The 22906-nt window shown below is 47.3% G+C and overlaps 1 protein-coding gene across 2 annotated transcripts in view; it reads left to right on the top strand.

Annotated features, from left to right (window-relative positions):
• Positions 1-22906, top strand: part of LOC145341169 (TRAF2 and NCK-interacting protein kinase-like) — a 209296-nt gene that overhangs the window by 50361 nt on the left and 136029 nt on the right. The window lies entirely within an intron of this gene.

A 22906-nucleotide genomic window follows, 5' to 3' on the forward strand; every position in this document is an offset into this window, starting at 1 on the left:
GACATTTTTAGAATGTGTACCATCGACAGGATGCCCTGTATCAAATCACAAACAGAACAAAGAACAGTACAGCACAGGAAACAAACCCTTCGGCCCTCCAAGCCTATGCCACTCATTGGTCCAACTAGACCATTTGTTTGTATCCCTCCATTCCCAGTCTGCTCATGTGACTATCCAGGTAAGTCTTAAATGATGCCAGCATGCCTGCCTCCACCACCCTACTTGGCAGTGCATTCCAGGCCCCCACCACCCTCTGCGTTTTTGAAAAAAAACGTCCCTCTGAGATCGGAGTTATACCTCGCCCATCTCACCTTGACCCCTCGTGGTCGTCACAAAGGATCGCCACCTTCGACAGCACCTTCCAAACCCACGACCTGCGCAAAGATATTTTGGCCTTGGAGGGAGTGCAGAGGAGGTTTACTAGGCTGATACCGGAGTTGAGGGGGTTGAGCTATGAGGAGAGGCTGAATAAACTGGGCTTGTACTCGTTAGAGTTTAGAAGAATGAGGGGAGATCTCATTGAGACGTATAAGATGATGAATGGGATGGATAGGATAGAGGTGGAGAGGCTCTTCCCGCTCAGAAAGGACAGTAGGACTAGGGGGCACAGCCTCAAGATAAAAGGGGGACGGTTTAGAACAGAGTTGAGGAGGAACTTCTTCACTCAAAGGGTGGTGAATCTCTGGAATTCTCCGCCCGTTGAAGTGGTGGAGGCTGCCTCGCTAAATATTTTTAAGACGCGGGTTGATGGGTTTTTGATAAGAGAGGGGATTGAGGGTTATGGGGAGAGGGCGGGAAAGTGGAACTGAGCCACGACAGATCAGCCATGATCTTATTGAATGGCGGGGCAGGCTCAAAGGGCTAGATGGCCTACTCCTGCTCCTATTTCTTATGTTCTTATGACCGTTACCACAGAGAAGGGCGAAGGTGGCAGGTACGTGGGGAACCCCACCATGTTCCCCTCCAAGCCACTCACCGTCTTGACAGAGAAATGAACCACCGTTCCTTGTTGCTGGGTCAAACTGTGGATCTGCCTCCCTAACAGCACTGTGGGCATCCCTGCACCTTGGACTGTAGAGGTTCAAGAAAGCGGCTCACCACCACCTTTCCAAGGACAATTAGGGATGGATAACGAATGCTGATCTAGCCAGTGACACCCATATCCCATGAAAGAGTAAAAGAGATATATCATTTACAGATTAATAACACAGCCAGAGGCAACTTGAAAAATAGAGGAATCAAGCCTGACTTCCAATAACTAAATGTGGGTTTGTGGTATCATCGCAATAAAATGTTTTGAGTGCTTCACAGGAATGTTATTGGGATAAGAAATGGATGTGGAGAGCCGTAACCTTATATCGGGAAAGACGAGGTTTTAAGAAGCATTTGGGAGGTGGAGAGATTTGGGGAAGAAATTCCAGAGTTTGGATCCAGGCAGCTGGAAGTGTGGCTGGCGATGGTACAGTGGTAGAAATCCGGGATGTACAAGAGGACAGAATTAGAAGATCGCTGATGTTTCAGAGAGTGGTAGGGCTGATGGTGACGGGCCAGAGCTTCGGTGGGGGGGGAGGTTGGAAACAAAGCTGAGAATTTAAACTCTGGTGGGTTTGGCTGGGTGCCAAAGGGGAGTTGCGAAACTCCCTCTGCTCCTGAAAGGCAGTCTGTGCGATTTTAACTCTTGGGCCTTGTTTTACATCCCACCCAGTCGTCCTCTGCCTCCCCCACCTCCCCACTCCCCCAGCCTGAGGGAGGGGTTGTGACTGCGTTCTGGGGGATGGGCTGCAGGATTGTGTATACAGTGTGTGTGGGAAATGGCTGATCTATCCGAAGCTTCCCTCTTGTGGGTCCTGGACAAGCATTCCTATTCTTCCTCTACCTTCTGGGGCCGGTTTACTACCAGCCTTGATTTGGGTTGAGTGGCAGGGGAGGGTGGGTAGGTGCGGCAGTTACTACTCAGTGTTAGGGAGGGGACATTGTGCTGGGTTTGAGAACTCCATTTTAAAACAGCGGCCAGCCAGACCTTTAAAGGCCATTTCTTCAGTTCGTGACCCTTTTTGAAAGGTGGGAGCCTGCGCTGGAATGGTGCTGGATAATGGTTTGTCACTGCGGAAGCTGCAAAGGGCTATAGCTCTTCACAGTGGGCAGATTAAATAGCAGTTGGCAGGTGATGGCAATCGCTCCTGAGGCTAATGGGAAGATCTGAGCCATCAAAGAAGGAAGGTGAAAGTAAACATTGCAGAAACCCTGACGCCGTGCACAGAAATATCGACCTGTAATCTGCGGGGCTGCAGTGACTGTGGTGTAATGTTTAAACCTTGTTTAAAAAATCCTGAATTTTGTAGGTTCCAGTTTTTGCTACATGCTCCAAGGTCTTTCTCCCCATCAGACCCACCCGCATCGCGCGACAAGCTCTCAAAATGAACTCCTTCGATCAGTGTCTGTTGTCCTTTTGGAAGCAATAAAGGGTTTGCATTTCTTTAGTGAATCCATCTTCCATAAACTTCATAGCAAAAGGGGTACTCATTGAAGTATAATTACTGTTATAATGTCAGAAACAAAGAAATGGGATAATAACCAGTCTTAGGCTTTGTGGTCTTGGCTGAGGGATTAGTATTGACCCAAGGTGAATGGGGAAGATTACATGATTGTGAAGAAGAGTAGGAGATCTCTCGTGATGAATAGACCATCAAACATCAATGTTATCCTGGTTATTGGACACCCTGTTTATGGGAGCTTGCTGTTGCGTTATTTCACAATATCATTTTTCTAAATCACAACCTTTTCAAAAAGCTTCATTTGACAGGTAATCACTTCAATGTTCATCCCCAAATTAGGAAATGCATGTTGTCTTTGTGAAGTCCTGTCAGATTGTTCTAGAGAAGGTGATGTACAGCCAGTGCCCCAGATAGGAAGCTGCCTGTATCTTACTGACAGGAAATGGTGGCTTACCTCATAGATTGAACTGAATGTTATGTGCGTCTAACTGGGTTAAGATCTGTACGGCAGTTCACAGTGTGTTGTCTCTGAACTTTATACAGTATTCTATGAAAAAACACTGAGTGCAGCTCATATATTCTTCACTCTCTTCAGAACGCCCACTTCTCCCACCCTTACAACTGACAGACCCGTCCCCACCAGTACTGTACCCCAGTGTTATACAGCAACAGACCCGTCCCCACCAGTACTGTACCCCAGTGTTATACAGTGACAGACCCGTCCCCACCAGTACTGTACCCCAGTGTTATACAGTGACAGACCCGTCCCCACCAGTACTGTACCCCAGTGTTATACAGTGACAGACCCGTCCCCACCAGTACTGTACCCCAGTGTTATACAGCGACAGACCCGTCCCCACCAGTACTGTATCCCAGTGTTATACAGCGACAGACCCGTCCCCACCAGTACTGTACCCCAGTGTTATACAGCGACAGACCCGTCCCCACCAGTACTGTACCCCAGTGTTATACAGTGACAGACCCGTCCCCACCAGTACTGTACCCCAGTGTTATACAGTGACAGACCCGTCCCCACCAGTACTGTACCCCAGTGTTATACACTGACAGACCCGTCCCCACCAGTACTGTACCCCAGTGTTATACAGCGACAGACCCGTCCCCACCAGTGCTGTACCCCAGTGTTATACAGTGTCAGACCCGTCCCCACCAGTACTGTCTTCACCACATGTAATCCAAGTTTGGAAGACAGTTTTTTAAAATGATCACATTGATAATGTTTTTGTTGAATCTTGGGTTAACATGTCTCGCCCCCTGTTAACCAGACACCGGTAACAATTGAACAGAATTTTTTTTTTGATTTGACTTGGTTGTAAACATTGTGCTTGTGGGCCGACCAGGGGTGCCATCTCTGGCTGTATTGTTGGAGATTTCAATCGCGTGGCCTTCCATCTCCCGCTGACCCACCCTAATCAAACAGCTGATCCTTTTCCCCACAGCGCCGCTGTTTCTACAACAGATTGTGTTCGGAGAAAATAATTCAAGATGCCCTATTGGTTTAATCGGCAGGAGTCTCTTGGAGTTTAGACTTTAATCTTTGAAGATTTCAGCGTAGTCCAGTTGGGTTGGCAATGCCGAGAGTTGGCACTGAGCTTGCGTCTTGACAAAAAACCTGCACATGGGCATCGTTGTCCCTGGGCTCTTCCTATCAGCTCCAGTTAGGGGGAATCCTAACCGTCTCATCAGTGGGTTCTGTTTGTTTCCCTTGTGCCTTGTCTTTTTTTTTTGAATGGTTTAATTTCAAGAGGAGGAAGTTCCTGGCTGATTTGGCCTTGTTCCAGCGCTAGTGCCTTTGCCACAGCCATTTCTCATTGTTACGAGGAAGCAGTGACCCAGTCCGCTGGCGACACGGCAGCATGTGAGACACAGCAGATCACCCTGAGGAATTCCCACACCCCATGTATCCTGGGAAAAGTCTCCAGGTCTTGACACACGTGCAGAGTCAGAGAGCGGAACACTCAGACGCAGTTGACAGACTGCGTGTACGGAGCTCGAGTCACAACATGCACAGCAAGAGACAAATGCGCTCACGTAAACTCTCGCATGACACTAGCAAACGTTATTCTGTCACTTTTTAAGTTGCGACACAATGTGCGGGTTTGCAGTGTGGGTGTGAGTTGCATGTTGGTTAATTAGTCTCTGTTGGTACTATTCTGAGCCGTGGTGTAAACTATTTCTGAAATCGCAGGAAAGCTGTGAAGGAACATGACTGTGTCTCCTTTAAGATTGGCAATTTCTTTGCCCTCCCCCCCCCCTCCTCCTGAGCTCTGACACACCCAGGGTGTGCTCCCTCGGCCTCGCCTCTTGGCCATTCCTCACAGCTTAGTCTAGGGAACAAATGGCAAAAACATAAAGACGTCAAAACTCGGAGTGGCTGTAGGCCACTTGGCCCAATGAGCCTGCTCCAGCATTTGGTATGAATGTGGCGGCCTCCCAATCTTCGTGCCATTTTCCCGCTTTCTCCCCATAATCCTTTATGTCGTTAAAATCTAAAAGATTATCTTTCTGGAACATATTCAGTGACGTGGCCTCCATAGCTTTCTGTGGTAGAGAATTCCATAAGTTCGCCACCCTCCTGAGTGAAGACATTTTCCCAATCTCGGTCCTGAATGGTCTATCCCGTATCCTGTGTCCCTGGCTCTAGATTCCACACCCAGGGATAAACATTCTCCCTGCACCCAGCCTGTCCGGCCCTGTGTGAGTTTTATACATTTCAATCAGTTCTCTGCTCGTCCGAAACTCCAGTGAATACAGGACCAGCCAAACAGGTCTCTCCTCATAAATCCACCCCCTCATCCACCGGGAAAATGTGGAAGCTTGAATGAGTGAGAGGGTGATTGAAATCTTTATTCCTCTGCTCCGTTCGGCCCTCAGCCTCTCCCTGCTCCACCTCAGGGACCCCGAGGAAAAGCTTTTTGAGAAAAGTCCGGCAACAATTTTAATCTCTGCCTAGTACGAATTCTCAATGGGAACCTGTCCCGAGAGAGATGGGGGGATAGATTGAACTAAATGAATTTAGACCCAGATGCAATGTGCTTTACCATATTATCTTTGGTTTTAGTTTTGCTAATATTGCTCCTGGGCTGACACCAGTCTCGTTAAATCATGTTGGTCAGTGGGAGAGGAACAGCGAACACACACATTCTCAGGATTCGCAAACTCCACATTGTGGACACAATCGATGTTGAAGGCGATTTGAATTCAGTTCCACATCAGCAGATTTGCTGTTGAGTATTTTGATGTTGGCTTGGACGTTATCTCAGAACCGCAGAATCCCACAATTCAGAAGAGGCCCCTCGGCCCATCGAGTTTGCACCAATGCATGAAAGGCCCTGACCTGTCCCACCAAAGCCCACTTGCCAGCACTTGGTACATCGTAACATTCAGGGCCATGGGCCAAGTGCCCATCCAGATACTTTTTCAAAGATGTGAGGTGTCCCGCCTCCACCACCCTCCCAGGCAGCGCGTTCCAGACCGTTAAAAGGTTTTTCCTCAAATCCACCCCCCCCCCCCCCCCAAACCTCCCACCTCGTAACTGACCCTTCAGCTAAGGAGAACAGCTGCTCCCTGTCCGTGCCCCTCATAATCTCAATCAGGTCACCCCTCGGTCTTCTCTGCTCCAGTGAAAACAACCCAAGCCGAACCCAACCTCTCCTCGTAACTTAACGGTTCCACCCCCAGGCAGCGTCCTGGTGAATCTCCTCTGCCTCTCACTCACCTTCACCCTGAAGAAACTTTGTCCACGATTCTCCAGTCCCCGTGCGCTCATGCACGAATCGCACTCAGGCTGGGGAATCCTGGGCAGAGGGACGATGGCATGGCCGATGAGAACCCCTTTTTGGGGTTCACCCAGCCCCTCTGATTAGCATGTTGAAATACGGAGGTTGGGTTTGGAGCCAGATTCTTCCGACTTCTTCTGTAATCCTCCGACCCTCGAGGGCGCCAGTCACTACTGGGGTCCGGTCCTGATGGCCACGCCAGGGAGAGGCCTCCAGCTGATTGGAAAAAAAAAAATAGCCGCATCGTGCATTGGCACTTCCCCAGATTGGCAGTGCCAAAGTTGGGGGGGTGGGGGGAAGGATGACCTGAAGGGGTGGGCATGGGGTGACTCTTGAAAGGGGGAGGCTGAAGCGGAGGGAGGGAGCATTCAGTGACCCCATAGAGACATGTTGTCCGCTGCGGGGGAGGTGTTGATTGCTGGAACCAGTGAGGTTGGAGGGGGGGGAAGGCTCTGAGCAGGCGGTTAGTGGGAGAGGATGTTTTGTAGGATTGTCTGGAGATGAATGATCCATTTTTAGAAATCCCTAAGGAGCTGGTCGTGCCAACATCTTCAGGTCCCTACCCCAAACGTACACTCAGTGTGGGTGAACTGTGAACTAAATGGCACCAAACCACCCAGTGGAATCTTACCAGTTTCCCTGTTGGAAAGTGTTCCCTGCTTTCTTTTGGGAGAACTCTGCCCTTTCTCTAATACAAAATTCTTCCGTTCCAATCTTAACTCCGCAGAATCCTTTTCACTCCAAACCCCTGTGCCGCCTCCTGGTCATGTCACACCTAGGCTCGGAATTTTACCAGGGGGATCAAAGCGGGCAAGGGGCAGGCAATGGAACGGTCTGTTGACCTCGAGTGGGATTTTACGGTTTCAGGGTGAGCGTGGCCGTAAAATCTCACCCCTCAATTCTCATCCGTGTTTTCAAATCCCTCCACAGCCTCCCTATCTCTGACTTCCTCCATTCCCATAACCCTCTGAGTCCAGCACCTCTCCAATTTTGGCCTCCTAAGCATTCCCGATTTTTTTTTTTTCCCGCTCCACCATTATTGGTCGTGTCTTCAACTACCCGGGCCCTGAGCTCTGGAATTCCCTCCCTAAACCCCGCCACCTCTCTGTCTGTCTTTCCTTCAAAATTGAACTCTTTGACTGTGTGCGGTTTTGGTCGCCACACTTACGCAAGGATATTTTGGCCTTGGAGGGAGTGCAGAGGAGGTTTACTAGGCTGATACCGGAGTTGAGGGGGTTGAACTATGAGGAGAGGCTGAATAAACTAGGCTTGTACTCGTTAGAGTTTAGAAGAATGAGGGGAGATCTCATTGAGACGTATAAGATGATGAATGGGATGGATAGGATAGAGGTGGAGAGACTCTTCCTGCTCAGAAAGGACAGTAGGACTAGGGGGCACAGCCTCAAGATAAAGGGGAGGCGGTTTAGAACGGAGTTGAGGAGGAACTTCTTCACTCAAAGGGTGGTGAATCTCTGGAATTCTCTGCCCATTGAAGTGGTGGAGGCTGCCTCGCTAAATATTTTTAAGATGCGGGTTGATGGGTTTTTGATAAGCGAGGGGATTAAGGGTTATGGGGAGAAAGCGGGAATGTGGAACTGAGCCACAACAGATCAGCCATGATCTTATTGAATGGCGGGGCAGGCTCGAAGGGCTAGATGGCCTACTCCTGCTCCTATTTCTTATGTTCTTTTTGAATACACGTTTGAACACCTGGCCTATCAAAACTTTCCTCTGGTTTGGCTATGAAATTTTCTGCTTTAGAAAATTGCCTTGGGATGTTTTTCTTTGCTATTGGGCTACGATAACACAAGTTTTTGTTTGTAACCGTGGACGTTAATCTGCCAAGACTGATGTGCTGACTGATCCTAGTGTTTCACTGACTCGCAAGTAATTTGGTTGAGTTATTTTTCAAACGTATGCTGTAAAATTTCTGGAGTAATTTTTCCTGCTTTCTCTCTCTCTCCCTGCCCACTTTGTGTCAGTTCCACCATTTTTTGGTTGTCCTGAAGGTGCTGGATGCTTTTGGAGATCTGGTAGTGTTCTACCTCCCACCCATAGTTCCTGTGTGCGCCATGGCAGCAATATTGTGATAGTCTAGTCAACCCTGAGAGGCGTGAGAAAGGGTTCTAACCCTCTCCGCCTCTGGTTTTCAATTATGCGCACATTTCCAAACCTTAGTCGATGAACTTCCGTCGTGGCTGAGATGAGCTAACACAGTGTGCGACTTTGAGGAAATCTCCAGACTGCCTTTCCGACTGTGACTGACTGGATGGTGCATTTCCTCACCAAACTCTCCCAGAAACAATGAGAATAACACAGGCAGCTCCCATGTTACTGGAGAATACGAGTCCAGGTGCCACCTCGGCAGTTTGAGAATTTGAAATCATTTTAAATTACCCGCGAAAGTGACTGGATGATTGAATTCTTACAAAACTCCGGCATTCTTACAAAACATCCAGTCCAAGGATGTGCAGGTTAGGTTAATTGGCCATGCTAAAAATCGCCCCTTAGTGTACTAGGATGCTTAGATTAGGGGGATTAGTGGGTAAAATATGTAGGGATATGGGGGTAGGGCCTGGGTGGGATTGTGTTCGGTGTAGACTCGATGGGCCGAATGGCCTCTTTCTGCACTGTAGGGTTCTGATTAATGTCCTTGACTGAGTGAAATCTGGATCTGGGCCTCTATGTGACTCCAATCCCACACCAACTGGCAGACTTGGTCTGACCCGCTCCCAGCACTCTTTGGCGCAGTTTCCATGGAAACCTTAAGGGCAGGAAATCTGGTGTGCGGGTTGGGTAAACTCGACAGGATGGGAAATTTTGATTTCCTGATGCCTGTTTTGAGATGTAGAAGTAAAGTCAGCAGCGTGTCAGGGTCATACTGACCTCTGGGTGCAAATGTGGGGTTGGAGTTGAGATCACATCAGCCGCCATCTTGTTGAATGGTGGCGCAGACTTGAAGGGCAGAGTGGTTGACACCTGCTCCTAGTTCATACGAGCACAACACGGACTCTAACACGGCCATTCAATAGAGAGTAATTTGCTTTGATTTATTATTGTCACGTATTAACATAGTGAAAAGTGTTGTTTCTTGCATGCTATAAAGACAAAGCATACCATTCATAGAGAAGGAAAGGAGAGGGTGCAGAATGTAGTGTTACAGTCACAGCTAGGGTGTAGAGAAAGATCAACTTAATGCGAGGTAGGTCCATTCAAAAGTCTGACAGCAGCAGGGAAGAAGCTGTTCTTGAGTCGGTCGGTACGGGACCTCAGACTTTTGTATCTTTTTCCCGACGGAAGAAGGTGGAAGAGAGAATGTCCGGGATGAGTGGGGTCCTTAATTATACCGGCTGCTTTGCCGAGGCAGCGGGAAATATAGACAGTCAATGGATGGGAGGCTGGTTTGGGAGATGGATTGGGCTACATTCACAACCTTTTGTAGTTCCTTGCGGTCTTGGGCAGAGCAGGAGCCCAGACCAAACTGTGATACAACCAGAAAGAATGCTTTCTGTGGTGCATCTGTAGAAGTTGGTGAGAGTCGTAGCTGGCATGCCAAATTTCACAGAACGCAAAAAGACAACATTGTTTTTACACAGTGAAGAGATTTCCCAAACGTGAGGTGTGCAAATACACTTGGCTTTGTGACTAAGAGAGTTTCAATAATTCACAATGAGTCGCAATGAACAAAGTGAAACAAATGTAAAGTGAGACATTTACAAGTGAACCCTGAACAAGACCTGGTGCCACTTTTATCTGCTCGCTCGGTTAATTGCAATGAGAGGACTTGGCTATTACCCAGGAGGGCCTTGTGTTACCGACCTGTACCTGTTGCATTGTCAGTCCATGGCGAGTTTAACCACTGGATAGTTTTGTTAACGAAGGATATAAATGAACATAGAACACTACAGCACAAACAGGCCCTTCGGCCCACAACTTGCGCTGATCGTATCCCTACCTACCAGGCCTACCTATAACCCTCAATCCCATTAAATCCCATGTACCCATCCAGAAGTCTCTTAAAAGACCCCAGCGAGTTCGCCTCCACCACCACCGACGGCAGCCGATTCCACTCACTCACCGCCCTCCTGAGTGGAAAACTTACTCCTGACATCGCCAGTTCAAGAACCAACAGTGGTTAGCTCTCTGCCTCACACCACCAAGGATCTGGGTTTGATTCCCAGTCTTGGGTCACTGTCCGTGTCGAGTCTGCACGTTCTTCCCGTGTCTGCGTGCGTTTCCTGAAAGGCATGCTGGTTAGGGTGCTTTGGCTATGCTCAATTCTCCCTCAGTGTACTCTGTGTGGCAACTAGGGGATTTTCACAGTAACTTCAATGCGGTGCTAATGTAAGCCGACTTCTGACACTCACAAATAAACTTTAAAAACAGATGGATTTGACATGCAGATTGGCCGTGATTGATTGGATAGTTGAAGGGGCTGAAGAATCCACAATTCTTCAGTAAGTTTCCTCTGACTGGTGACTGTTGCTGAACTGGAATGGTGTTCAGACTCCTTGTTTGGGGACAAGATCAGGCAAGGATTCCGATCCGGAGCTGGGTTCGCATTCCAGACAAACTGGGTGGGTTCGCAGAGCGGAGATGGAACCAGAATTAGAGAGAGCTCATAAATAGCTACGTTTTCCAGCAGAGTTCGCTCATTTCTAGGAAGTGTTTGTAATCTGTTTCCCTGGCATCAGGTAAAGGATAATGATAATGTCACCAGCGCCTAGTGGTAATATGCTTGGTGAAACAGGGTAAGACCATTCAGCCCCTCGAGCCTATTGTCCCAGCCCATTGAATTAGATCATGGGTTGCGAGAACGCCATTGGTTCAACATTTCAAGAAACTCGGTGTTGTTTTACTAGATATTCCCAGATGGAGGGAGCGTTTCCCAGCTTTGTTCCCTGGCGTAGGCTGAATTCACTGGCCTCCACTTTGAGCCAACAAACCAGGGATCTGCATGTGGACTCGTGTCCCAGGGATGAGGAGGGAGGAAGGGTGTGTGTGGACTAGGGGGGGGGCAGGAGGGTGAGGAGATTCTTCCCGCTTAGAAAGGATAGCAGGATTAGAGAGCACAGCCTCAAGATAAGGGGGTTTAGATCGGAGTTGAGGAGGAACTTCTTCGCTCAAAGGGTGGTGAATCTCTGGAATTCTCTGCCCGTTGAAGTGGTGGTGGCTACCTCGCTGAATATATTTAAGACACGGGTAGATAGATTTCTAATAGACAGGGGAATTAAGGGTTATGGGGAGAAAGCGGGAAAGTGGAACTGATCCACTTCAGATCAGCCATGATCTTATTGAATGGTGGGGCAGGCTCGAAGGGCTAGATGGCCTCCTCCTGCTCCTATTTCTTATGTTCTTAAGCCAGTTTTGAGCAAGAGGGCAGCCCTTCACCTGGAAGCCTTGTCTGAACTCAGTTCCAAAGTCATTTATCACGGGCATCGGATCAGCTTTCTCGAAAGCCCACCTAAGGAAAGTGACTGGCCCGGATGGGATACCCGGGCGAGCAGTCAGATCCTGCAAGGATCAGCTGGCAGGAGTATTCACAAACATCTTTAACCTCTCTTTACACCAACCTGAGGTCTCTATCTGCTTCAGAAAGAGAAGATGGCATGCCTTAATGGCTATGATCTGGTGGCTCTGACATCCATCATTATGAAATGTTTTGAAAGGTTAGTCATGGCACGAATCATTTCCGGCCTCCTGGATTACCTGGATCCACGCCAGTTCATCTACTGCCACAGCACGTCCACAGCAGATGCCATCTCCCTGGCTTTGTACTCAACTCTGGAGCACCTAGATAACTAACAAAGACACCTGTCAGACTCATAGTTATTGACCACAGCTCAGCCTTCAACACCATTATTCCCACAAAACTCCAAACTCTGTGGCCTGGGCCTCGGCACGTGCCTCTGTGGCTGGATCCTGAACTTCTGAACCACAGTCAGTGAGGACAGGCAACAACACCTCCTCCACGATCATCATCAACACCAGTGCTCCGCCATCCTGAGTCCTCAGCCCCTTACTATACTCCTTTTACACCCCTTTGACTGCGTGACCAAATTCCCCTCCAACTCGATTTTCAAGTTTGTTGATGACATCACCATATCGGGTTAGATCTCCGACGATGATGAGGCAGAGTCCAGGAATGAGAGAGAGAATCTGGGGAACTGGTGCGGCAACAATAATCTCTCCCTCAATGTCAACAAAATGAAGGAGGTTGTCATCGGCTTCAGGAAGCATATTGGAGAACATGCCCCTGTCTACATCAGTCGGGTTGAAGTGGAAATGGTTGAGGTTTATAGTGCCCAGATCTGTTGTGGTCTCTCCACACTAATGCTATGATTTAAGAAAGCCCATAAATGCCTCTTCTGTCTCAGAAGACTAAGGAAATTTAGCATGTCAGCTCCGATTTTCACCAACCTTTACGAATGCACCATAGAAAGCATTCTTTTTGGTTGTATCACAGCTTGGTATGGTTCCTGCTGTGCTCAAGTCTGCAAGGAGCTACAAAGGTTCGCAAACAAAGCCTAGTCCGTCACCCAAACCAGCCTCCCCTCCATTGACACTGTTTACACTTCCCTCTGCCTCAGAAAAGCAGCCAGCATAATTAAGGACTCCACACACCCCGGACATTCTCCCTTCCACCTTCTTCCATCAGGGAAAAAGATACAAATTCTGAGGTCACGTACCAACCGCCTCAAGAACAGTTTCTTCCCTGCTGCTGTCAGATTTTGAATGGACCTACCTTGCATTAAGTTGATCTTTCTCTGCACCCTAGCTATGATTGTAATACTACATTCTGCACTCTCTCCTTCTCTCTATAAACAGTATACCTTGTCTGTATAGCAAGAAACAATACTTTTCACTGTATCCCAATATGTGACAATAAATCAAATCGAGGAGGAAATCCCAAAACCATGAGCTGGGTTTTCAAAATTGCTCTTGAATAGCCTGGGGGGGGGCAACAATGTGTAATTTGAAGATTTGAGTTTCTATTAGATCCACTCAGGACCCCTCCCTTCCTTCCTTTCTCATGTCAATTGATCAGTATATCCCCCTCTCCCCTCTTTCCTCGTCTGTTGGTCTAGTTTCTCCACAACATATTGTCTAATTGTGAATTGTTCCATCTTTTTCCAAAGGTAGGCAGGGGGTCTAAAACTAGAGGGCATAGGTTTAAGGTGAGAGGGGAGAGATACAAAAGTGTCCAGAGGGGCAATTTTTTTCACAGAGGGTGGTGAGTGTCTGGAACGAGCTGCCAGAGGTAATAGTAGAGGTGGGTACAATTTTGTCTTTTTAAAAGTGTTTAGAGAGTTACATGGGTATGATGGGTATAGAGGGATATGGGCAATTGGGATTAGCTTAGATGTCTTTTTAAAAAAAGAAGGGTGGTATGGACAAGTTGGGCCGAAGGGCCTGTTTCCATGCCGTAAACCTGTATGACTTCTACCACCCCCTGTGATCGTGAGTTCCACTCTCTGGATAAAGATGTTTCCCTTGAATTCCCAATCCAATATCTTTCCCTGTATAATTCCCTGCTCCTGTTCTCAAATCATCTCGTAATGAAGGCCAACATGCTATTTGCTGCCTTTACCTCCTGCTGCACCTGCATGTTTACCTTCAGTGATTGGTACACAAGGATACCCGGGTCTTATAGAAAATAGGAGCAGGAGGAAACCATTTGGCCCTTCGAGCTTGCTCCGCCATTCATCATGATCGTGGCTGATTGTCCAACTCAATAGCCTCATCCTACTTTCTCCCCATAACCTTTGACCCCAATCGCTCCAAGTGCTATATCCAGCTGCCTCTTGAATACACTCACTGTTTTGGCATCAACTGCTTCGTGTGGGAATGAATTCCACAGCTCACCACTCTTTGGGCGAAGATATGTCTCCTCATCTCCGTCCTAAATGGTCTACCCTGAATCCTCAGACTGTGACCTCTTGGTTCCGGACCCTCCCCCACCATCGGGAACATCCTCCCTGTCTAGTTTGTTAGAACTTTACACATTTCCCCCCCCACTTCTCTCAACTTATAGCCATTCAGGTCATGGTTACATTATCTGTCTGTTTTCCAACAAGCGCATTGTCACTGGAAGCCAGTGACATCATCACCCTGTACCCGACAACAGGGAAAATCGGTTACAAACACACCCCAGAAAACGGTAACGCGTTTATATGAGCAAACACTGCTGGGAAATGGTAGACACTCATTGGAGACACCTCTGGGCTTTCTGTAAGACTGACTTGTCAAATCTTTTATCCTCCCTTCTGCTAATCCACCCAATTTGTTTGGCGTGCTGACTCAGCTCGACCGGAATCCTTGCCTGATCTTGTCCCCCAAAATAAACTGAGCACCATTCCCAGCTCAGCGACATTCACCAGCTATTCCGAGAAAACTTGCAAAAAAAAAACCAGGAATTACTCAACCCCCCACAAAACCTAGTCTTATGAGGAGGGGTATAACTCATTGCAATTTGGAGGAGTGAGGGGTGATCCCATTGAAACATGTAGGATTTCTGAGGGGCTTGACAGTGTAAATGCTGAGAGAATATTTCCCCTCATGGGGGAGTCCAGGGTCAGAGGGGCACAGTCTCAGAATAAAGGGGTGTCAATGTAAGATTGAGATGAGATGGAATTTCTTCTCTACGGGTTGTGAGTCTTTGGAACTCTGTGCCACAGAGAAATGTGGGAGCAGAGTCCTTGTGTGTATTTAAGGCTGAGAGACATTGTTGATCAATGAGGGAATCGAGAGTTACAGGGTAAGAGCAGGAAAGTGGGTGTGGGGAATGTCAGATCAGCCATGATCCTATAGAATAGCAGATCAGGTTTGAGGGACCGAGTGGCCTACTCCTGGTCCTGTTTCTTGTGATGGTCGTAATACCTATGCAGTTATGGTCACCGGACCGTATAACTTCACCAAAAATAGATTGGAAAATTGCAGTGTTGATCTCTCCTGAAGGAGCTCACCTTTGTAAAGTTTATTCATTAGTCACAATAAGGCTTATATTAACACTGCCACGAAGTTACTGTGAAATTCCCCAAGGAGGGGGGGTTGGAGGCGAACTTGCTTCCCGATCCCTTCTCAGTATCTTTGCACAGCCTGATGCGGTTGTACTGAAAGGTTGCCACCGCAACGAGTGCCCTTTCTGGCCAGCCATAACCCTCCAATTCTGGGGTCTTCCTTCAAAACCACCTGCATCTTCAGTTCTTCTATAATCCCTCTCTGTGATGTCCAAATCTATACACAGTATTCCAAGTATAGTTTAACCAAGGTTTAGATTAAAAAATCAGTGTAACTTTGCTACTTCTCAATCTTACCCCTTTAGAAATAAGCCTGAATGTTTGGTTTAGCTGTGTCATTATCTTTGGTAATTCTGCACTCTATTCTACGGACATTCTCATCTTCCAAATAAGATGTGACTGCCTCGCGTTTCGTAACAGAATGTGACATTTCACACTTCACTCTGTTCAGATGAATTTTCCAGTTCTATATCCATCTACAAGTTTATTAATGTCATCTTATTTGAATGCTGAGCATTGATTCCGCTCCCTATTTGTGTCATCTGTCAGTTTAGAAATTGCGACCTGATTCCAGGAATTGTTAATATAATTGGTGAACAGTAGCGTGCTAGCATTTTCCACCCTCTGTCACACTAACTACCAGCACGATAGTTAGTGTGACAGGGGTGGCACAGTGGTTAGCACTGCTGCTTCACAGCACCAGGGACCCGGGTTCAATTCCCAGCTTGGGTCACTGTCTGCGTGGAGTCTGTACCATGTCTGTGTGGGTTTCCTTTGGGTGCTCTGGTTTCCTCCCACAGTTTGAAAGATGTGCTAGTTGGATGCATTGACCCGAACAGGTGCTGGTGTGTGGCAACTAGGGGAATTTCACAGTAACTTAATTGCAGTGTTAATGTAAGCCTACTTGTGACCAATGAATAAACTTTACCCGACCTCCCATCCCTACTTTATTCATCCTCTAGCCAGTTTGAGATTCATTTTGTTACTTCCCCCCCCTGACTTACACACTCTCACCATATTTATTTGTTGACTATGTGGTACACAATCAAAGGCCACTTGGAAGTCCAGGTATGTTACACCGGCTACGTTACCAGGTATGTTACACCAGCTACGTTACCAGGTATGTTACACCGGCTACGTTTCTCTTGTCTACTCTGTCTCCACAACAACCAAACTCATCGTTATTTGGATCAACAATGACCCAAAGCAGGGTCATTGTTTCCTAAATCACATTTATTAAATCCAAGCGAGATTCTCTTCACAGTTGTGTTTGTTCTCTCCTGGCTGCCTGTTTTATTGCAGCGTCTTTTGCGTGCACTCTGCTTGTTTCTTTCTAAACAACTCTGTTATTTTGGTGCAGACGGCTGGAGAGGAATGTTGCCCAAGGGAGTGGCCAGAATTTAATATCGTGGAAATACAGATGGGACCTCTGCTCACAATTGTTCCTGAAAGACGGCACCACTGACAGTGTAGCACTCCCTCAGTGTTGTACCGGGAGTGTCCGCCTAAGTTTTCTGCCCACATTTCAGGCCTGGAGCTTGAAGTTTTTGGAGTTTGTTTCCCACTGAGCCACTCCTGTCTTAACCCAGTCTTTCTCTCGCTCTCTGCGCAATTTAAGATACTTTTCTCATTGTCAGCCCGTTTGACCGAGCTTTGGTCATTTCAGTGTCTCCTCTCCTGTGAAGAGCTGTGCGATGTTGTATTGCGTTAAAGTCACTAAATGGGGGTAATTATGTCATTGGGTGAGTAATTCAGGGTAACGACCTGGAGACAAGGGCAACTGGTAGGATTTAAATTCAATTAATAAACATGTTGATGTCTCAGTCAGTAATGGTGACCATGAAACTATCATCAGTTGTCATTAAAAACCCATGTGGTTCACTGATGCTGTGCCAGAAGGGGGATCTGCCATATTTTTTGGCTTACCTGTTTCGCTTGGGGATTCCCTTGAATGTGTGTAGAAGGATGTGGATGATACTGATGTTTTTCTCTTTTAATCCACAGGTGCTTCGGTCCGCCTTGTTGTCCGACGAGGGGCACACACGCGATGGGTCGTACGAGGGCTGCTCTTGGCTGTTTCGAGAATAGCCTAGTGCTTCACGTCGTTAGTGTGCGCTTAAACTGGACCAGGTGCTGGGCAACACGACAGCTCAGTGACTATCACTGTTTGCTGTGCAGACACATGGATTTGGGCCGGTGTCTGCGGGAGTTTGCGCATTCTCCCCGTGCTTGCGTGGGTTTCCTCCCTCACCCCAAAGATGTGCTGTTAGGCTGATTTGGTGTGACAAATTGTCCCTAAATTAGTCTTCCCTCAATGTGGAATGCCATAAGCATAGACAAGGGTCACGGGTGGAGAGGGGACTCAATGTTAAAATGGCAACGCGGGCTCGTTGGGCCGAAGGGCCTGTGTCCCGGGCTGTGTTGTTCTTTGTTCTTTACCTGTGTTGCCAAACCCGTAACAATGTGGTTGACCCTCTGACGTTTCCAGGTAATTGGGGATGAGGAACAAATGCTGCCCTTGCCAGGAATATCTGCAAGCTATGAAAAAAATAAAAGGGGAAAACAAAAGATTAGTAATGTTGTTGTTGGCTAAGGAAAGGCAAATTCACTTTACCTGGAAATTCTGTGTAATAGGGTCACACAAAACAATACTGAGCTTATCTGCCCAATCAAGATGATTGCAATTCAGTAAACTGACAGGAGTGATTACTTCTGCCACAATGGTCTCAGATGCAGCCAAGTGTGGAGCTTTGGCCCAATCTTCTACTTATCTGGAAGTTGGTGAATAGTTTAGCTTGAACAGAAATATTTCCTTGAATTACCACACCCACTGCTAATCACAAAACTAACATTTCACCTGGTGCCGTTCTCCGTGTAAACCTGCATTTACCTTCCTCGATTGACCTTGCCTACACCTCATACTCAGGCAGTGCATTCCAGACCCAAGCCACAGGCACGATGACACAGTGGTTAGCACGGTTGCCTCACAGCGCCATGGACCGAGGTTCAATTCTGGCCTCAGATCACAGTCTGGTTTGATTTATTATTGTCACATGTATTAACATACAATGAAAAGTATTGTTTCTTGCACTCTATACAGACAAAGCATACCTTACATAGAGAAGGAACGAGAGAGTGCAGAATGTAGTGTTACAGCCTTAGCTAGGGTGTAGAGAAAGATCAACTTAACGCAAGGTAGGTCCATTCAAAAGTTTGACAGCAGCAGGGAAGAAGCTGTTCTTGGGTCGGTTGGTATATGACCTCACACTTTTGTATCTTTTTCCTGATGGAAGAAGGCGGAAGAGAGAATGTCCAGGGTGCATTGGGTCCTTAATTATGCTTTGCTGAGGCAGCAGGAAGTGTAGACAGAGTCAATGGATGGGAGACTGGTTTGCGTGATGGATTAGTTTACATTCATGACAATTTGTAGTTCCTTGCGGTCTTGGGCAGAGCAGGAGCCCATACCAAACTGTGATACAACCAGAAAGAATGCTTTCTATGGGGCATCTGTAAAAGTTGGTAAGAGTTGTAGCTAACATGTCAAATTTCTGCCGTTTTGACAATGCCTTGGTGATCCCATTTCCATATCGATTTCTCTTTTTCTCTTATTTATGCACCTGTAAAATACTTTACAGCTTTGTGTTTCTCGATAATCCAATTTCTGGGTTCCCCTGTCTTCATAATTATTGTTCTTTTGTAAATTCTCTCCTATTCTGTTTGTAATTTTTCTTGTCTTGCTGTCCACTGCCGGCAATGGTTCTGGCCTCCTCCTGGCTCTCAACTTTCCCCTTGTGTTGTTATTCATCCTGTGGTGACCTTTATAACTTCAGGACATCCACGTACAGTGGTTAGCACTGCTGCCTCAAAGTGCCAGGGACCTGATCCCTGGCTTGGGTCACTGTGTCTGTGCAGAGTCTGCACGTTCTTCCCATGTCTGCGTGGGTTTCCTCCTACTGTCTGAAAGATGTGCTGGTTAGGTACGTTGGCCATGCTAAATTTTCCCTCCAGTGTACCCAAACAGGCGCTGAGGTGTGGCAACTAGGGAATTTTCACAGTAACTCCATTGCAGTGTTAATGTAAGCCTGCTTGTGACTAATAAATAAACGTAAAAACTTTAAACTTTAAAATGTGCTTTACAGGATTTGGAATTGTGGATGTTCATGAATATCTTGAAGCGGTTATCTTCGTAGTCTCCTCCAGCTCTGCAACTCTTGGTGATCTCTGCCCCCCTCTGACCCTCGCTGCTGTTACATCCCCGATTTCTATCATTGCACCATTGAATTTCTTTCCCTTCAGCTGTATGGGTGCAAATCCCTGGAAATCTTTCTCTAAACCTCTGTCCCTCCTACTTGATAAAGCTCCTTAAAGCTCTTTGAGCAAGATTTTGGTTATTGTCTTAATCTTTCCTCACGTTTTGGTTGGGAGCCCTCCTGGTGATGTACCTGGGATGTTTTACTCTGGGCACTGCACAAATGGAAGTGGCTGCTGCCCCTTCATCTGTGTCTGAGATCATGACATCCGTTTGGCAGGGCGAGTTCTCGGAGTGGGTGGGGTGGGAAGAGAGGGGTGGTGGGGGAGGGGGCACGGTGGGGTGGGTGGTAAAGGGTGGGCAGTATTGCAGTGGGGCTGAGGAAAGGGATGGTACTCTCCCAGTTTTGTAAAGCTGAGAGGAGGATGGATGGCGATTGATGTGACTTGTATAAAGGATGGCACTGATGGGGGAAGAGTGCTGGGCAGTGCCAGGGCAACGCTGATTATTGAGTGAGAAGCTGTGTGTTTGCTGGTCTGCGTGTCACTAACATGACACACTGTGTACTAGCTGCACTCTAAACGGACAAAGGTTTATATGTCACTTTCATGTTTTTAGTAGTATGACAGCACAGAACTGTTGCTTCACTGATGTCCTGACAGCGCCAGGGACCCTGATTTGATTCTGGCCTTGGGTCACTGCCTGTCTGGAGTTTACACATTGTCCCTGTGTCTGTGTGGGTTTCCTCCGGGTGCTCCGGTTTCCACCCACAGTCTTAAGATTGGTTAGGTTAGGTTAGGTTGATTGGCTGTGCTGAATTGCCCCTTAGTGTTGAGGATTAACACGGCAAATGTGTGAGATTACAGGAATAGGGGCCTGGCTGGGATTGTAATCGGTACGCGCTCGATAGGCAGAATGGCTCCTTCTGCACTGCAGGGATTTTTATGATTCTCTTTGGAGTGGAACTAAATGGCAACAACCATCAAGCCCTCTTACAAAAATTCAGATTGGACCTTCCTTTTCTACATTATTGGCTAGACTCATTATTCCAATAAATTGGAAGCCATCCACTCTACCCTCTGTTACTGATTTGGATAAGTGAACATATGCAAAATCTCATCTTTGAGAAAATAAGCGATGCTATAAAAGGCTTTGCTGATGGAGTTTGTATAGCTTGGCAACCTTTGCTCGGTTATTTTAAGGGACTACAGAGCTCTACTGAATCTGTTCAAATTCCGACAGGGCTGGCCAGACTGGATGCAGGGTGGCTGTTTTCCCCTGGGTCGGAGGGGGTCTAGAACAAGGGGGGGGGTCACAGCCTCGGGGTATGGGGTGGGCCTTTTAGGACTGAGATGAGGAGAAATTGCTTCCCTCGGAGGATGAACCTGTGGAATCCTCTACAACAGAAAGCTGTAGAGACCAAATCACTGAATGTATTTAAGAGTGAAATAGAATTCGGGATAGAGTTCTAAAGTTTTTGAGGGATGTGGGGAGAGAGCAGGAGAATGGGGTTGAGATAGAGGGTCAGCCGTGATCATATTGAATGGTGGAGTAAGCCCCAGTGACCACACTTCCTGCTCCTGTTTCCCATGTTTCTGACCCCTAGTTGTTGTTAATTTTCCTTTGGGCTTTCTTCCTTCTCCTTCCTCATCCTCTTCCAGGTGTAAGTTTATGAATTTATTGCTGCACGGTGAGCTACTTTCTGTCCTGTGTTACTGTTGTTAATGAACAGAAAGGAGAAGTCTCTATTACCTTGCTGTCGAAACATCACAAGTTCGCTGTACCTGCGAATTCTGCAGCCCAAAATAAAATTGTAAACAAACGTTTCCAAGAATTCAGTCGGCAGACAATTACTTTAAACAGAATGTTATCTGGAACTGCATTTTTGCTCAGCATCTTGAATGCGGTGAGACTTGGATTATTAAGGTAATTGATGTATTTATCTGGAAACTGGTGAATGTTTCTCCTGATTCGAAAAGAAATATTGCCTCGGGTTTGCCACACCTGCTGCTGACAATGGTGAATCATTGTTCACGGTAAAAAGTCTGACAACACTAGGTTTAAGTCCAACTGATTTATTTGACAGTAAACTCACAAGCTTTCAGGGTTTGTCCCTTCTTCAGGTGAATGGAGAGTTCTGGCCTCAGACAGAGCATATAAAGCACAGACAGTTTACAGATTACTGATTAGAATGTGAATCTTTACACCTAACCTGCTGTTCAAGTTCTAAAGTGGCTGACAATGTGAGTGGAAGAAGCACTGATCACAGGTTAAAGAGATGTGTATTGTCTCCAGACAGTACAGTAAGTGATGTTTTGCAAACCCAGGCAAGTCATGGGGGTTACAGATAGTGCGACATGATCCCAAGATCCCTGTTGAGACCGCCCTCGTGTGCAGAACTTGGCTATCAGTCTCTGCTCAGCGACTCTGCGCTGTTGTGTGTCGTGAAGGCCGCCTTGGAGAATGCTTACCCGAAGGTCAGAGGCTGAATGCCCGTGACCGCTGAAGTGTTCGCCAACAGGAAGGGAACAGTCTTGCCTGGTGACTGTCGAGCGATGTTCATTCATCCATTGTCGTAGCGTCTTCATGGTCTCCCCAATGTACCATGCTTCGGGACATCCTTTCTTGCAACGTATCAGGTAGACAATGTTGGCCGAGTTGCAAGAGTATGTACCGTGTCCCTGGTGGATGGTATTCTCACGTGTGATGATGGTATCCATGTCGATGATCCGGCATGTCTTGCAGAGGTTGCTGTGGCAGGGTTGTGTGGTATTGTGGTCACTGTTCTCCTGAAGGCTGGGTAGTTTGCTGCGAACAATGGCCTGTTTGAGGTTGTGTGGTTGTCTGAAGGCAAGAAGTGGGGGTGTGGGGATGGCCCTGGCGAGATGTTCGTCTTCATCAATGATATGTTGAAGACTCCGGAGAAGATTCTCTGCTCTGGGGAAGTACTGGACGACGAAGGGTACTCTGTCCACCGTGTCCCGTGTTTGTCTTCTGAGGAGATCGGTGCGGTTTTTTGCTCTGGTGCACTTACTGTACTATACACATCTCTTTAACCTGTGATCAGTGCTTCTTCCACTCACATTGTTGGCCACTTTAGGACTTGAACAGCAGGCTAGGTGTGAAGATTCGCATTCTAATCAGTAATCTGTAAACTGTCTGTGCTGTTATATGCTCTGTCTGAGGCCAGAACTCTCTCTTCACCTGACGAAGGGACAAACCCCGAAAGCTTGTGTGTTTACTATCAAATAAATCGGTTGGACTTAAACCTGGTGTTGTCAGACTTTTTACTGTGTTTACCCCAGTCCAACGCCGGCACATCCACATCATGACTACTATCGAATC

This window comes from Carcharhinus amblyrhynchos, chromosome 3 (genome assembly GCF_965287045.1).
Source record: "Carcharhinus amblyrhynchos chromosome 3, sCarAmb.v2.hapA, whole genome shotgun sequence".
NCBI lineage: Eukaryota > Metazoa > Chordata > Chondrichthyes > Carcharhiniformes > Carcharhinidae > Carcharhinus > Carcharhinus amblyrhynchos.